The sequence below is a fragment of the Euprymna scolopes genome, chromosome 12, assembly GCF_053919585.1.
Source record: "Euprymna scolopes isolate OS-2025 chromosome 12, ASM5391958v1, whole genome shotgun sequence".
NCBI classification, from domain to species: domain Eukaryota; kingdom Metazoa; phylum Mollusca; class Cephalopoda; order Sepiida; family Sepiolidae; genus Euprymna; species Euprymna scolopes.
The window spans coordinates 95,057,486-95,076,622 of NC_136493.1; positions in this window are offsets into that span (position 1 = coordinate 95,057,486).

The following is a 19,137-nucleotide window of genomic DNA, read 5'->3' on the forward strand; positions in this document are numbered from 1 at the left end:
AACTATTAACACTTGTGCCTTCTTGATGTACATAGTTCCGTATAACACAGCAGGCAACAAAATTCCACCTCTCTACCGTAGATGTCCTGTAGATGGTTGAAAGCCTCCTCCCTTAATAGTTTCTTCCCTTGGACTGCTAGACATTTGGAATTGTGAAGCTAAACCATATTCGCTTTTAGTCTGGATTCATGCATATATTTATTTATTTTTTTTTTATTCATAAGTAATATATAATTTTGTCCAATCAAATGATCAAATTCAATCCTCTCATATTCTTTATCATTTATATTAACAATCAATTTCATAGCTTTAACTCGTCCTGGATATGACCTTAAACTATATCCGATGGTGAGGTCCCAGCTTGCGGGCTTTGGAGAGTGTGGAGTCACCCTTTAATTACCATTGATCCCAGGTTCAGTCTGACCCGGAGTGGTAGTACCTGTTAGGGTCCCAACTGTGGGTTAAATAGAAACCGGCTTGAAAAAACAAACAAAAACAAATATATTCTATTAAAAATAATTTTCTTTAAAAATCAATGGATTCGGCATTCAATAACCTGAAAAGGGTTGATATGCCGTAAAACAAAAACAAACAAACATCCACCAACATAGCTTTATCTCATCGTCGATTTGCTCGTGGTTTTAATAGGATATAGTCAAGGTTGTCTCCTTTTCTGACTTCCGGTTTCTCCTGTATATTTGGCTGGATAGATTGACATGTTAAAGCGGACAAGAAACCTATTCTTAATACGAGGAGAGAAGAGGGGCTTTAGCGCTATCTGGGACGAGGACGATGCATTCACATTGACACTCTGGTACTCGTTAGATCACCGATTTTAAGCAACGCCAGTATCAGATGAGTGACCATTAAGGCCTATCAAGACGTTGTATGTATGTGAAAGGTCAGATAACCCTCCTGCTTTCCAACGTGTGCAATGGTGAGTGTGTACACATTATTTATATATAGAAAGATGATGGAGTCTAGGAAGATAATATTTACTCAGAATGGTCGATATCTTGCTTGTAATCACCGTCCCCTGTGCGAAATAGAAGCCGGAAATCAAAATGAGCAAACAATCTTGAATATAACAACAAAACATATTTACAACCATAATTCGCTTACAATCTTAAATCATAAATTACGATCTGGATTCATTCTGGGTGGCAGGTTCTCTCACACAGAAGTAGAGACTACGAGTCACCTGTAAGGTTCTGCTGGGGGGCGGATACTAAACAATGCGACAGAATAGAGTGTTTAAATATCTCAACTGGACGATTTGTAAAATGTTGAATATCGAATGTAGCAGTGAATCCGGGGAACATATAACAGAAAGAACAGTTGGAAATAAATCAGACATGACCCATAATGACTGCAATTCCTATAGCTATGTACCTTACAAACGAAGCTATTAAACCTGACATAGTGGCATGGAATAAGAAGGAGAATACAAAAAGCAAGCTTATTAGAATTTAGTGTCCCTTATGAGGGTGGGTTAAACAGAGCAGAGAGGGAAAATATAACGAAATACTAAGGTGTTATACATGACGTGAAAAGAAATTGGAATCTAAGGAAGATCTCTATCATTCCAGTAATAACAGGAGTAACTGTGCACATGAAAACTATTTAAAAAGCTGACTGGCAAATATACCCGGTAAACCAAGTACAAGAGAGATTCAAAGACTTGCACTTAAGGGAACGGTCAAATCTTAGAAAGATCTCTCAGTTGGAATATCTGAGTTAGCGGGTGAATGTTTTGTATCCAGTAGTATGCTCCATCACCATCTTGAATAAACTGATAAGTAAATTGACAAAGATTTTTAGGTTTTCATATTAGTTTGCTTTCACTTTTTCTTTTCCGCACTATTATTTTTTTTTGGGGGGGGTACGTTTTAACAATCCCATGATAAACAGGCCAGTGTGTTTGACATACCCGTGAAGGTGCACATGAGGACAGGTTAAAGGACAGTCGTGCCATATTATCGTCAAGTCTCTATTTTTTGGCCTTAATAATTAATAAGACTGCAACAAGCTGCTAAAGTGTGTAACACGGGAGTTTTTTTTTTTTTTGCAACTCAAGGTTAAAATCGAGATCGTGAGAAATAGGTTATCGCCACAAACAACACGGTAGGAGACAAAAATGAAAAAAAAAAAAAAGGACGACTTATACATTTGTGCTGTTGTTTTTGTTGTTGTTGTTATCAACGTCTTTGTGCTGTTGTTGTTTTTGTTGTTAGATTTGTCTCCGCGCGCGCGCGCGCGCGCGTGTGTGTGTGTGTGTGTGTGTGTGTGTGTGTGTGTGTGTGTGTGTGTGTGTGTGTGTGTGTCTGAGTCTGTGTCTGTGTCTGTGTGTCTGTGTGTGTCTGTGTGTGCATACGGGCCTCTGTGTACGTAAGTGGGTCGTAGTTTGCTATTATGAAAAATTGTCAAAATTGTTGAATTTTGCAAAAAGAAGATGCCTGGGTGGTGCGTCGGGAAGCGACTTTCAGGCAGACAGACGTGACAAAATGGGCGGAGAGTCCGTTGAAAAAGAAAATATAAAATAAAATTTCAAATATAAGGAAAGAGAGAGAGAGAAAGAGGGGAGAGGAGAGGGAGCAGGAGGAGGAGGAGAAGGAGAGTAAGCCAGAAAAAGGATCTAGAAAATGACAATATGTCCCGAAATCAAAAAAGAAGAGTAAAAAAATAAAGAAAGCACCTGTGACGAACTAGTAATAGCAAGGAAGAAGCGAGACACGTGATCCAACACATGCTCTTTGTGACGAAAAAAAAAAAGAAAAAAAAAAAAGAAATGTATATGATTCCACTCAGCAAAATAAGTGAATCAGCAAAATCTCTACTATTATATAAAAGGACATTTTTCTGTGTGGGTATGAGTTCGTTCCCTATGGACTCCGAAACGGCTGGCCCGATTTTTATGAAATTTCACACGAAGGTACTTTATGTATATGGCAGTGTTCTTAGATAAGTGTTGATAATCGAAAAAAAAAAAATTCCGATAAAAGAAGAAACGGACGATTTTGACCAAAGTTAACACCTTACACAGCTTAATATCACAAGTGCATTTGAGAAGTTTTATTATCACACAAGTCGAAAGGCTTGACATGTAAAATCAACAGTAGGTTCTTTGATATGACAGAAGCGTGTTTGAAATGACTGTTTCTGTTCAAAGCACAACTGAATCATGATACTTGCGTTTTCATTTTAAACTTAAATTAAAACCAGTTTCATCGTACAAGCAAAAAGGTCAGGTTCCTTGATATAGCAGGGGCGCGTGCGAAATAAATGTTTCTCTTTAGAGTACAATTGAACCGTGATACTTGATATTTATATTTTAAGCTTTAATTCAAACCATTATATATATAAAACAAATTATTTCATTTAAAAAAAAATACAGTAGATTCTCTACAGTGCAATGTAAACTATAATGTATTGTGAACTAAGTCATTGCGTAGAGAGCCTCAACTAGAGCATGTAAGCAATCGATTTGATTGAAATTAGGCGAGTTCGCCGATTTCGATAACAATAAAAATATAGGATTGTTGATCATTATTCAATCTCGGGCAACATCGGATGTCTCTGCTAGTAATGCCATAAACAAGAAAGAGAATGCAAGAAAACAGGATCTTGTAAAGATGAAAATATAAGAAACTATGTTTTAGTAATATGTAGACACAGCGGCCAAGAAAGAAAATGGCCGTTGACTTCTTCGAAAATGTCCACCAAGTCTTGTAGATGTTTATGACACAGTTCATGCGGACTGAATAAATAACAACATTCCAAATTGTTATATAGCTGCCTGACAATTTCAAAATGATTCCACGGATTCCATCAGTTAATAGCAAATTCTTCGAGGTTCTATATTTGTCATTTATCATCAAACGCATCAAATTGTTATTCCCAATCACTTGGTGGTTGAAGGTAGAAATGTTTAAGATTGATTTCACCGTTCAATACGAGAAATCTACTTTGAGTGAAGCAAACATTGTTTATGAACAATTCTATTTAATAATTTGTACGTGGAGTAAGGATATCTTTCAGTTTCGGTTTTTACATAAAGCTCGAATTGGCAGCCATTTTCTTTCTAGCCCGCTTTGTCTACACATTATTTTTTTCGTCTACTTGAAATTTAATAGAGAGCAAATTCTTCGGTAAAAGGCCAACAATCTATAATATAAATCTCACTTGTCTGTTTATGTATGTATGTATGTATGTATGTATGTATGTTTGTATGTATATATGTATGTTTGTATGTATGTATGTATGTATGTATGTATGTATGTATAAAACTTTCGACAGAAGCAACGCATATTTACGAGATCGGTACCATTTTGAAGTCGACCCTTCGGACGACAAATATCGAAAAATTTGCCCAAAATATTTATTCCTTCACCCTCAACTGGGCATTTTTCTACAGGAAGGGATCGCTTTTTTCGCCGATATTTTCGAAAGTCATGACCTCTTTCCGATTGTTTAGCCTTAATTCAAGCATACGTCACATCCGGTTTGACGATAGGCGCAACAGCTAACACGTCACTTTTTTTTGTTGTTTTTTTTTTTTTTTTTTACACTTTTTTTTTTTGCTCCTTCGCGGTACGGGTTCGAGCCTGCTTGCCTACTACCAATTTTTTTTTTTTTTTTTTTGCTCGCAATTTTCCTTTTCTACTTCTTTTTGTTTTGCTTAACCAACACCCTTGCACACTTCCCTTTTCTTTTCTGCCTTCGTGTCACAGGTTCGAGCCTGCCTACCTACTACAACTTTTTTCTCAACACACGCCTATAAACACCCGGGCAACGTCGGGCACCCAGGCTAGTCTTAAATAAAAGTAAACTTTTAGTTTTGAACACCTATTGGCCGTTGACATCTTTTTAGTTGGGAGTAATCACTAATCAAAGCCTGAAGGTGACTTGAGGATAAGAGTTAATGGGTGTCGAGTGGTCGGTGAAACAACTCTGTAATGATTGGTAGTGGTGGAAATTCGGTAGAATTTGATAATTTAAGAGGAGGACCCAACAAGAATTTGATTACATTGGACTTGCAAAGACTATGGAAGGCAGCTCCGTGGTATAGAGTTCCACAGATGGGCAATTCTAGGAAAGAAGTTTTGTTCGTGGAATCTACGTTCAGTTTTAGACACAGAGGGGTATCCCATAATAAAGTTTTGCCCAATCACTTTGAGGCAAATCTTTGAAGTAAATTTAATGCCTTTTTTTCGGTCCTTAGAGACTATGGATGTAAGTGTGGGTGCGCGTGTAATTGTGAAGCAAGGGTTACACAATCTGCAGCCACGCATCTCTTGAGTCAGCATTGCTTGATTCGAATTCCAAGAAGAAAGACGGAAAACAGTGGATAAAATTATGAAACAATATATATATATATTACTCACGTTCACCCCCTAGCAAGGCATGTCGCCACTTGAACGTAAGCGGATATTATTTCGGACCATGCCTAGGAAATATTAACAAAATATTGGTTTACGTTACATTTAAAATTCTGCATATCAGTACAGCCAGGGAAGCAGGTAACAGGAAAGGGAATTACAAATATTAGCTGTTCGAGTGAAGAAACTATTAGAGTAGAAAGCTTTCTGGCATGTAGGGACCTCAACGGTGAAGGGGTGTGATTTTTTTGGTAAGCGGGTTTGTCGGGAATATGTACTACAAGGGGGTGAAAGTGCAACGAGTTCATTAGGGCACATTTCATTAAAATACTTGTAAAACAGCCACAGAGATGCAACATTGCGGTGATGGGACAGGAGTTGGAGCTTATTTGACAAAGTGGGCCCTATTAAGTTGAAGACTCTTTTTTAGACCCGATCTAAGAGGGGGGGGTTAGTGATAAATACATCAGCTCATATGTGCCAACAATACTCCTTGCATGGGCGAATGGTGGTTTTATAGAGATACAGGATACTCTCCGGTTTGAGTAATTTTCTAGCATGGTAGAGGGAGCCCACCTTCCTTGCAGCAGCCTTCGCAATGTCCTCAATGTATTTGTTCCAGTTCATATTTCCCATGAATGTTAATTCAAGAAGTTTGAAGGAAGAATTCTCAGGTAAGGCGTTATTTGTGATAGATATCGGTGGTTTGAGAGGCGTCTTGTAAATGTTAAATAAGAGCAGTTTAATCTTACTAACATTAAATCTTAGCATCCATTTGCGACCCCATTCCATTACGGCCTGGAGGTCATTTTCCAAAAATGTTGACATTGTCTTAGATTTGTGTACATCCTTTCTTTTCTCGTACATGTCAAAGCTCGTTGTGTCATCGGCAAATAAACCCATCTCGGACACAATATTATCACAGAGGTCGTGAATAATATCAGGAATAATAGCGCTCCAAAGATTGACCTCTGAGACATTGCCGCATTAGGGTTATGATGCGCGAATGTATATCCATCAGTGATAATCGGCATGGTTCTATTGTCTACGAAGATCTAACTATATTTTGTATACGTTCAATTATATCGCACGGTTTAATTTTCATTAGCAGTTCTTACGACCAGAATTTGTCAAAGGCCTTGGATATATCAAGGGTTACAGTTCTGGCTTTGCCCGCCTTATCTAGTGCATGGATATATACGTTCAGAGATGACTATTAAAATATCAACAGTAAAAACCATTGCCTCAATCCATACTGTTTGTCAGAGAGAAGATTAGCTTTTGCAAGCTGATGGCTTGATTTATTAAGACTTAACGAAGTCTATTATTAAGATTTAACGAAGTGGATGAGGATACTAATAGGGTGATAATTGAGAGTTCTTGCACCGGAATTCTTGTACAGTGGTGCCATAGAGACAATTTTCCAACTATTAGGAAAGCAAGATTCAGCAAGACATTTATTGTAGAGTTTGAAAAGTACGGAGCCTAGCTCAGCTGAGCATTTCTTAATTAATATAGAAGGGATGAGATCCGTCCCACACGCCTTAAAGGGGTCTAAGTATTTTTATGATATCGCGAACATGAGCAGGAATGATTTTTGCATCATCAAGTGTAGCTTTATTCCGCATAGGAAAATTTGGGAGGGAGTTGTTTATTGATTCTAAGGTGGAGTTGGAGGCGAATCGTCGGCTTCTCGGTTACCGTGCATGCGATCTTCTGACATGGTTGACTACTTCTCTATTTAACACAGATTCCAGCAACTTACTTATTACGCACAGGAGAATTACACTGGTTTACAAAGAAATTTAGGCAAGCACAAAAATACCCGTTTTTACCTAATTTGGGGATGCTGAATTCAAATTTGAAAACCGTTTTTTCTCATCACCTCTTGTTTTTTAGGTATGCATAGTGTGCATTTTGTGCATATACGGTACATAAAAGCGTACATGCATTCAGGGATAATTTTAATATTGTGAGACTCCTGGCTTAGCATTACATTATATATATATATATATATATATATATATATATATATATATATATATATATATATATATATATATATATATATATATATATACAGTGGGGAAAATAAGTGTTGGACACATCCCATTATTCTTTATTTAACACATTTTTATGCAGCGAATGACGCGAAAATTTAACAAGAATTAGTTACTAATTTAACAATAACAAATAACTTTAGAAATTGGAACCTTTTAATGCATAACAAAAATTATATAATAAAAACGAGAATAGCCGGAAAAAAAGTATTGAACACACTAACACAATTTCATCTAATATTTTGTTGAAAACCCCTTATTGGCTATTACAGCTTCGAGACGTTTTCTATACGACGAAACTAATTTGTGACAACGTTCAGGCGAGATTTTTGCCCACTCTTCAACACATACTTTCTTCAAATCCTGAATATTATGTGGATCTCGCTTGTGGACCATGATTTTGAGCTCTCTCCATAGATTTTCTATAGGATTTAAGTTTTGGGACTGACTGGGCCACTTAAGAACATCTACTTTGTTCTGTACGAACCAATCGGAGGTTATTTTAGCAGTATATTTGGGATCATTATCTTGTTGAAAGATCCATCCTTGTTGTATACCTAACGCATTGGAAGCAGGCAAGAGATTATTTTCAAGAATTCCTCGATATTTGGCTGCATTCATCTTTTCATCTATAATATGAAGTGGCCCAGTACCATTTGAAGAGAAGCATCCCCAGAGCATGACATTTCTACCACCAAACTTTACAGTGGGGAGGGTGTCCTTGGGATCGTGCGCTGTGCCATCTCTTCTCCATACTCGACGTACAGAGTTAATGCTGAAAAGTTCCACTTTCGTCTCATCTTTCAGTAATCATCTGTTTTCAATAAGTGGTCTCTTGCAAACTCCAGATGAGCATTAATATGACATTTTTTAGTAATGGTGTCTTTTGAGGTGTACGCGATTTAAGAATGTTGCATCAGAGTACATCACTAATCATTGGTTTCGTTACTACTATCCCTGCTTCTTCCACATCTTTCTGAAGTTCGCCTTGTGTGGTTCTCGGTTGCTGCTGAACTTTTTATACAATTTTTCTCACTGCTCAATCCGATATCATGCGAGGAGCTCCGGTGCGCGGACGGTTCACGGTTGAGTCATGCACCTTCCATTTCCTAATAAGGTTCCCTATGGTGCTTACAGGGATTTTGAATTGAGCAGATATACGCCGATAACCAATTCCATTCTTGTGCTCGGCAATAATCTTATCACGGACGACTTGAGAGAGTTTACTCATCCTGAGAACCTTCACGCGTGATGGCTTACTGGTGACTAACGTGTTTCAATACTTTCCAACGACCTAGAGTATGGTCTACAACAATTGAGAAACTTCTAAAACTTATAATAGTGTCAGCAAATTAAAATACAAATTACAATTTCCAGCATTATTTATAAAAAATAATAATAAGATATAATTTAAAACAATGTGTCCAACACTTTTTTCCAGGCTATTCTCGTTTTTATTATATAATTTTTATTATGCATTAAAAGGTTCCAATTTCTTAAGTTATTTGTTATTGTTAACTTAGTAACTATTTCTTGTTAATTTTCGCGTCATTCGCTGCATAAAAAATGTGTTAAATAAAGAATAATGGGATGTGTCCAACACTTATTTTCCCCACTGTATATATATATATATATATATATATATATATATATATATATATATATATATATATATATATATATATATATCAAGACGGACTTTGACAGGTAATGCTGCAGGTCTCAATACACACTCAGTAGTGCTCTGGAAATCATTGGAAGATTTTGTCTCTCTCGCAGGCGGCGCTGGGGTTTGGTGTCCCTAAACTATCGGGTTACACATCTTTTGGGTTGCTCAAATGCACATTTTATTGTCTTGTATATGATTTATTTTTACTATGTTATATTTTCAGGTTCTCCAATGGTTTCAAGCACGTTAAAACCTCGATGATGCCTCAACAAGGACAATTCTTTCTGCTGTGTGTATGGGGACTTCACAACAGTTGTACAGCGTCGAACCATCACTTCTCTTCTTGGAATCGCCTACTTTCACTATTTTGACTGTAAAATTGGTTCCTGGGTCTTAGTGCTGCTAAGCTCCAAGAGGGCATCTTTGTCGGACCTCAGATCCGAGAAGTGCTGATTTTGAGGAGCTTTTTAACTTAAAGGAAATGAATTGAGAGCATCGGAAGCATTTAAGTCGTTCTGTAGTGGATTCCTTGGTAACACACGTGTACCTGATTACCAAGCCTGTGTTGAGAAGTTGCTAACGTCTGATGAGGATATGGAGTGCCGAATGTCACTCAAGATTCATTTTCTCCATTTCTACTTCAACTTCTTCCTTCAAACCGTTGGAGCAGTGAGTGATGAGCATGGAGAGAGATTCCACCAAGGCATTACGAACCCCGGCATAATGGGTGACTTCTGTTGGATGCTCTTGCGTGACATCCCAGAGACGAAATATACCAGATGTTCTAAGAAAACACACTTTTGACTGTCTGTGGTTCTTTGAATTGTGTAATTGTGTCATCCAAGTATATCGATTCAATCAGTGTTCTTAATCTATCCGGATTTATCTGTTATAATACTCTTGAAACATTCACATATATTCTCTGTTTATGCTAAAATCAGACTATTTAAAGACCAGAAAACTAGAGGTGATGGAGCAAAACTATTTATAAATTTAAATTCAGCACACCCAAATTAAGAAAAACAATTATCCCTATTCTTGCCTCAGACCAAAAATGTATTTGTGTAAACCAGTGTTATTGGCCTGTACTGAGATGGAGATGACCGATCACCTGAATTCTTAAATACAGGACATACTGATGAGATTTTCTAGGGTGATGGGAAGCAATTCTGCTTAAGACAGCGTTTAGACAGTTTTGTAAGTATGGGCGCTAGTTTTGGTTGAAGTTTTTTAGTACTATAATTGGAATACCGTTAGGGCTGGTTGTTTTACTGGAATCAAGGTTTTTAATTAGCTTGTCAACATCACGTACAGATATTTGTATATCACATAGCGTGTTTTCTGATACAAGAGGAAATATTGGGGATTGGTGGCCTTAGTCACAAAGGGTAGAATTAGCAGCAAAGTTCTTGGCAAAATGTTCGTCTTTGTCTGATGCTGACGAGATTACCTCAGGTCCATTGATGATAGTTGAGATAGAGCACATGCTTCTGTTCATGATCCTGTTTGCTATTTGCTAAAACTGGTGGGAACCAAGCCGCTGCTCAGCTACTTTGAACTTGACGGATTGGGCATACAACTCTCACGCGTTATTTATTACTTTTTTACAGTGGTTGCTGGCAGTCCTCGAAGCGGCTTTAGTCTCAGTGCATCTATTGCGTTGGAAGCAATGGCAGAAGTGATTTCTGTGCGCAATGGCAGCAGCACATTCTGGAGAGAACCATGGCTGGGGGGGGGGCTTGAACTTATTCGAGTGTATGTAACCGTCTATACCTACAATTAACCATTCCATCTGTAGAGGATACATCCTTTTTAAACATGGAACGCAGAGGTAGATCTGGTATAAATGTACGGAAGCTATCTCAGTCAGTCATAGATTATCGATATATTGTAGGATTGATAGGTACGTCTGAGGACTTATTATCTTTCATTTTTATCTTAACTGATACAACAGAGTGGTTGGAAGATTCAAGTGGAGACAGAACGGAAGCTGAAGAATCGTGTATTTTTTCTTGAACTTTTCATAATGGAGTTTGGGGATTTGTGTACTAGGTCGATAGACTTGCTTAGAGCAGGGCAGAGAGGGAAAATAAGAGAAAAATAGAAAACAAAATGTTTTTCTTTCTAGCACATGATGAGGTAAAGCCGTAACAATTACCCACTGATATGGCATCGAGAGGTCCCACCAGAAGCTACTGCATGGTCCAGAATCCATTCACTAAATGGCAGTACAGCAGCCCCAGTACTTTGCACCTGCTGATATCTAACATGTGAATTCTTTTTCTTTAAATGACATTTTAAATTATTTTCGGGATATTCGGTAGGATAATTTTAGATCAATTCTGTTTTCTGGCGCCATAACTCTTAGCGACCATTCTTATTATTATTGAGTCTTAGCTTTATGATATATACAGGGATATTTCGTTTATCGAACTTTTCGGTGATGGAATAACTCGGTGTTAGAACCAAAAGTTGGAGGTTTTCTTGCCTCAGTAGTCGAACGAAATTTCGGAGTTTGAATCGCCGGCTTCACTTCGAATGTAAACAAGCAGCGGTGTTCCTCAATGGAACGTTGCAATTCATACTGGTCTTGATACTTTTGAAGTGTAGTGTGACGAGTCAACTCCATTCCGACGACGTCACCACCCGAGTCTAAACTTTGTGATGAGAGTTCTATTTAGAACAGCGTCATCGCAACCACTTCGACAGTCTAGACGGTGTCTGAGTTATTTTCAGGAAATTAGCGTGGCACCAGAACCACACAATTCGATTGGTCGACCCCTTTTTGCGTAGGACGACAAAGGACCTTGAGGTGCTACCCCCCAAAAAAATGGTCAATTAACTTCAATACGATGAACGAAGCGGACATATCTCGGGACTACAGTAAATAATTGCGTGATAAAAAAAAAAAAAAACTTCGTCGGTTTAGCGTCGTGTAAAGACTTTAAAAACAAAGAAGAAGTGGGCATTCTTTTACCATTGGATAGTAAGAAAAAAAAGAGAAACAAAAACAGTAAAGCGAGTGACAAACGGGAAATTGTGCGAACAACGATCGAACTTAAAAAGGAACTGATAGAAAAATTTGAAAGAGTGTGTCACCGCTTGTAAAGGAATATGAAATGGCGGTGCAATTAAATGTATAAAATCCTCAAAGGTTATAGATAAAAAGGGACTTTTGAACTTTGGAACCAATTAATTCTATTTCAGTTAATATAAAGGGGAATATCGTTACGGTTGTCGAACATTTCGGTGTTCGAACAAATATCTGGAACGAATTATGGCACCGAAGTACCACTGTATAAAGAATTTTCGAATAGGAACTACTTAAAGTTTATTTTCATTTATATATTAATATAAATGTTATTTGAAATTATGTTATAATCACTATAGATGTTAAGCATTTTTTAATAAACACTTCAAAATTTTAAATACCTTGAAACTGTTGTAAATTGGTTAATACATCTATGTCTATTATTTACTACGTTGTATTGCCCATTTCTTTTCCCTTTTTTAACGTAGTTTTATTACTAAATTAGTATTAGAGTTTTTAAATAGAGTTTACAAAGTTAAATTCAATAATGCCGGTGTTGACTGGTCATTAAATACGAACTGAAACCAAATTACTCTAAAACCATAATGAAGTCAATGTTATTTAAGTCTCTATTTCTAAAATTATTGAATATAAATTGCTTCCAGAATTTTCAATTTTTACTTTTTGGGCGTTTCCTAGTATTATCAAAGATAGAAATTTAAAAGGACCATATTTAAATATCAATGTTGATATCTTATTCCTTAAAGAAAAATGCAAATAAAAATATTTTTAACTTAAATTTCACCCTCTGCGAAGATGTCAGATTTATTAAAAGATGGTGGTTAATTGTTTTAATTATACTCTACAGCAAAACAAACTTAGTCACTGAAAATGAACAAAAGATAATTTTTATCAATAATCACGACAATAATAATTATCAGTTATCATTCAAACACTACCGCGTTTGAATATATGGTTAAGTGGCAGTTTTAGTCATTTAGATCTGCTTCAAAGCTTCACCTTTCACTTATTTTTCGACTAAATTTCAAACAATTTTTATTTACACCGTCTCAGCTACATTGTAAAAAAAAATTTTAATTTTTGTTCAGTAAAACAAGAGTTATCATGAATTTACTGGTGTTCAAAATCGTAAAGAGAAACGTAAGGAGGTGAGCAATGTTTTTCATGACTGTAGCAATCACGTCGCTTCAGCGACTATTGTTGCTACAAATTCACCACTCTCGCGAAATGAGAAGTAACAAGTGAAACAGAAAGAATGAAAGGGAAATGATTGTGGGGATTTTATTGAAAGCAGACGAGTGCCGTACATTGTTATTACATATGTGTATGTTATATTTATGAGGCAAAAAAAAAATAAAACTAAAATTAAACAAAGAACAAGTGAATTTACTAGAAGCCTGGAAAAATCATGGATTACAATAGGAAAATGGAATCATGAAAAGTAATATCGTTAAGCTTAAACATGGAAAATTAAAGGACTAGCTGTTAAAACTGAAAAAGAAAAGGACAAGATATTCTAGTAAAAATATAATAAAATTTTAATTTAAAATATTGCAGTATTAAGATTTTTTAAATTCAATTTATAACATTTTATAATCAATTCTTGATACTGCAATATTTTAAGTTTTAAATTTATTATATTTTTTTTACTAGAATAGCTTGTCCTGTTCTTTTCCAGTTTTAATAACTAGTCATTTACTTTTCATATTTAAGATTAACCATATTACTTTTCATGCTCGCGTTTTTCTATTGTAATAATATAATGCATGACTTAAACGAACCGAAAAAAAAATAGTTCATTATTTTTTTAAAATAGGATTTTCGGAGATAAATGCTTTTTACGTAGGTTAACACCTCTTATGCAGAATTTTTAAAAATCTTCTGTTCTAACTATAATATAAAACTTACATGTCTGTTTAAATGTATGTATGTATGTATGTATATATGTATGTATGTATGTATGTATGTATGCCTAAAACTTTCGACGGAAGGAACGGGTTTTCACGACTTTGGTATCATCTTGAGGCTCGACCTTTCGGACGACTCATATGGAAGAACTGGGTAAAAACATTAATTTCTTCATCCTAAACTCGGCCCTTTTCTACAGAGAGGGATCGCTTTTTTCGCCGATATTTTCGAAAGTCATCCCACCTTTCCATAGTCTAGCCTTAATTTAAAACTATGTTACTTCCGGTTTGGCGATGGGCGCAACAGCAAAGACATCACGCTTTTTTTCACTTTCTTTTACTCCTTCACGGTATGGGTTCGAGCCACTTTTATATATATATATATATATATATATATATATATATATATATATATATATATATATATATATATATATATATATATATATGCTCAACACACACCTCCGAATACCCGGGCAACGCCGGGCACACAGATATATATATATATATATATATATATATATATATATATATATATACATATATATATATATATATATATATATATATATATATATATATATATATATATATATATATATATATATATGCGCGCTTTAACATGTGTAAGAAAAAGGAAAAAAAAACATTCCTAAGAAAAATCACAGGAATAATTTTTACAGGGAAGAACGTCTAATTGTATCTTATTTTTCAGAAAATTGATTGGCTGATACGACTACGTCATCCGTTTCCGCGTGACACTGCGCGTTTTTATTCTTTTTCTTTTTATTATAGTTGTTGTTGCTTTCTTTTTTTTTCACGCCTTTCGGCTTTATCTTTTTTTTTTTGTTTTTTTTTTGTTTTTTTTACGCCATTGCCTCCTTCAAAGAACATTTGCTCTCGGGCATTAATTCACCCCCTTTCAATTATTATTTGAAAAGTGCAAAAAGAATTACCTTCTGTTTTCAGCGTAATTGCTTCTTAATTCAAAAGCCTCACCCTCACCTTTCTACCAGCGGCCGGTTAATAGGCTCCAGACCAGAACCTGTTTCGCGTAGCCAATCCAGAATGAATTTAATTTGCGAAGTCCTTTTTTTTTTAATCAGATTATCTACAACAAATACTCGTAGTTACATCCATAGATACACAGCAACAAGTGACTTGAAGACACACACACACACACACACACACACACACACACACACACACACACACATAATGCTCCCTACCTTAGCTTGAGCATTTGGGAAGTGATATACAAGTTGCCATTAGCGTATGAAGCGATGCTTTTTGTGGAAACAAATTGAGCCTAGGTATTTGGACAATGTCAAAATATAGTTAATTCACTGCCTGCATAGCAGCAGCTGTATAGCGCAACGGTTAGAATCTCAAACTGTCGTTTTGGCAATCGAGTTTCGATACTGGCTTGAGGTAGTTGCTTGTCAAGCCGCACTGATTAGCTGTGAAACAGCGAAACAGTATTGCATGTGGATGACTATATATATATATATATATGTGTGTGTGTGTGGGTGTGTGTGTGTGTGTGAGGAAAGAGTAGTTTGCTTGAAGAATTGCAAGTAAACAAACATGTAATTGTATAAGAAGGCTATTAGTCATGTAGAATACCGGGACGTTGAAGTGCATGAAGCAAAACGGACAAACAGGCGAAGGTCTTATTAAGATATGAAATCAGTAATGTGGATTGTTGGTGTAATATAGCCGGAATGGTTATTATGTTTGATAGTTTCGAGAATGTACTTCTCTTTTTCAAATATTTCCAGATTTACTGATACGACACCCCGGTATTCTACATTGCCAACACCCTTCATTGCCAACATCCTTCTTTCTCGCACACACATACACACATATATATATATATGTGTGTGTGTGTGTGTGTGTGTGTGTGTGTGTGTATGTGTGTGTGTGTGTGTGTGTGTGTGTGTGTGTGTGTGTGTGTGTGAAAGAGAGAGAGGGAGAAGATTATCCGTCGCAGAACAAGAATAATTCTTTTCTGAAACAGAGGTTTTGAACTAGTTTTATGTATGATTTGAATATTAAAATGGACATATCATAGCACAAAACTTTATTTCTAGAATCCTTACTCCAATTTTCTATCAAAATCCTATACATGCTATTAATAGGAGAAAATATATAAAATTTAACGCTTAAGTTTAACAGGTCTTAAGAAAAAATTGTAATTCAAGAAATCATGCTTAATTATTGTTTAGTGTTTTCTGATTTTCTGTACCATATATATGTGTGTGTGTGTGTGTGTGTGTGTGTGTGTGTGTGTGTGTGTGTGTGTGTGTGTGTTTTCCGTTTACTATAATAATTATTAAATACCTACAGACACTAGTGTTTCATCCTTTCGGGAATCATCAGTGCAGGGCGATTAACGCCAGTCGAGAAATTCGAAACCTGGCAACAGAAATCATGCCTGGCTTCATTAGCAAAGACCCGAATGATTCCTCTATCGTCAACCACGAGAGATACAGTTGAAATTAAACATTTACTCTTACTAAATGCTTTTAACGTCAGTCAGAGTGATCTAAGCATTATATGACGATCAGCGCGTATATATATATATATATATATATATATATATATAATAGCTAAATATAGACTAAATTTTAAAATAATGAATTTAAGAAATAAAAAGAGTAAAAGCAGCTGATCGATGTCGTACCTCATTAAACACAGCTAAATCGAGGTATAATTACGATTTTAAAATTATTTGAAATTTAAACATGGCGGGGGACACAACAAAAACTGTGGTGGTGGGAATTAAGCAAGAAAATAATCAATTAGAAACCACATTCAATCTTAAAAGTCTTTTTGCTTAAAAGAGAAGTCTAAACTTTCGACTCCAAAGGACTTAATAGAAAAGGTTTCTTGAAATTTCAAATGAAATAATGAGTGTGACTTGCTAAAACTGGAGAAAAAGTACACACTGAACTTGCAAGTAGAAACACGGCTATTCATTAGGTGTACACAGATGGCTGAACCGTATGTATTATTTTAATTTAATGGTAAAAATTTGCATAATGAATCTTAGATGGACTGTGTCATTTCACGCATAATTTAATCTATAAGACGTACGCCCAACGTATTGTGAGCCACAAATGCATTGAAATAAAGAAACAAGAGAGGTATTATGATAGGATAAAGACGTCTTTTCGAATTGTGGATAGCATAGGTCTTGTAGAAAAGAAAAAAAACAGACGAGGATTCGATGCAAAATAATATAGTCGAACGGCTAGTGATATTTTTTGTCAAATCTGTCATTTATATTACTTAGCCAAGTTATGCGCAGATAAATAGGTAATTTGTCTGTTGTAGTTTTTGTTATTTTAGAAAAATTTGCTTTTGTGGATTCCACAATGTGTACATGATAGCGAATGTTATAGAGGCTCTTTGTAATAAATTTAGTATTGTCATCATTATAGGGCTTATCATTAAACATCATTAAAGCCTTGTGTGTAAAGGTCTTAAATAGATCAATTTTTCTGGGTTTTTTTTGGGGGGGACAAAAAGAAACACAATTTTATAAAGACCAGTAAACCTAGCTTTACAATAGAAAAGTTAAAATAAAAACAGAAGAAATCTTAGCAATTATTACATCGAAAAATTGAAGACTAAAATTACATTCTTTATCAGCTTAAAGCTGAAGGGCTGGATGAATGTTAATGGACGCAAAAAAGCGTCCGCTTTCGTTTTTCGCTTCGTTGTGGAACAAACAAATGGTATCGTCAACGTAACGAAAGTAAAGGTCAGTTTTGCTGTAAACCCACTACATAGAAACCCACAAAAATGGTTGCCGAACCCATCGCTACGCAATCTATTTGTTTATACATGATTAGAGTCATGGCCACAGCATGTTATTTTCATTGTTTTGACTCTATGCATCTGTTAATATCTTATGTTTTTATGTAGACTGATGTGGTTCTCGGTTGATTAACTGTGTCTAAGTGTGTCGGATATATACTTGAGAGTCAAAATAATGAAAAGAAATATGCTGTTGTCACAGCGCTATAACGGATATTATTGAACCCGAAATCAACTGAGATAGTAGCGAATTTCATTAATTCCAGGAAAATATTTTCGGTAACAGGGGGACTTGGAAGTTGACTACATTATGAAGCGCCAGCACGAATATTGATCTATATATATAAAAGCGAAAATGTATGTATGTATGTATGTATGTATGTATGTACGCTTTTCCTCGATGTCCACAAAAGGCTTCTTTCAGAGAAGCGCTTGCTTGGTTCACAACTTCTTAAAACTTTTTATATCATCTATAAATTGTAATATCTCAGAGTTACCCACGGAGCTCGCCTGTCTATTTAATTTTATTGACTTTCAAACGTTAATTATTCGACATTCCCCGCATCGGCACGCGTTACATTCGGTTTTCGGTATAAAAAAAGCGAAACTCGACGAAAGCCAGTTGTCTCAATAGAGCTAAGTAACGTTTGGTCAATGTCGACTTCGTCATATCAGACTGTAGCTTCCATTCCGCTCCTCCTAATAAACAGGGAGCGGGTTTTTAATAACAAACAAACCGATTTATTCACCTCATTCAAAACTGTCCCGCACAAAATGCTAACTGCTGAATACCTATCGCCGTCACGTCAATCAAAAACGCGAACCTGTTTTTTTTTAACACTTTACTATTTTCCAACTGTGCGTCGTGAAGGCTTCGTTTTTTTTTTTTGTTTTTGTTTTTTTCACATTTTCGGGTTTTTTTCACATACCCCGAAAAACACCCGGGCAACGCCGGGTACCCCTCGCTAGTAGTCTCTAAAATGGGAACACAAGTAAAGAGACTGGAATTATCAAAAGAACACATCAATTTATCAGAGTCATTACAGTTCATCATAAAATCAGCAAATGCAAAAGAATCTTTAATCTTTAATTTAAAAAACCAACTGTTGCGAGTCATTTGCTTAACTTGTGTTAGGAAGACACTATAATTATGTTTTAATGGTATCCGGTTTGTATTAGTTTTAGGTAAGCCATAGAGACGAGGACGAATAGCTCCAGTTTGATCAAGTTTGAAATAGATCCAAGC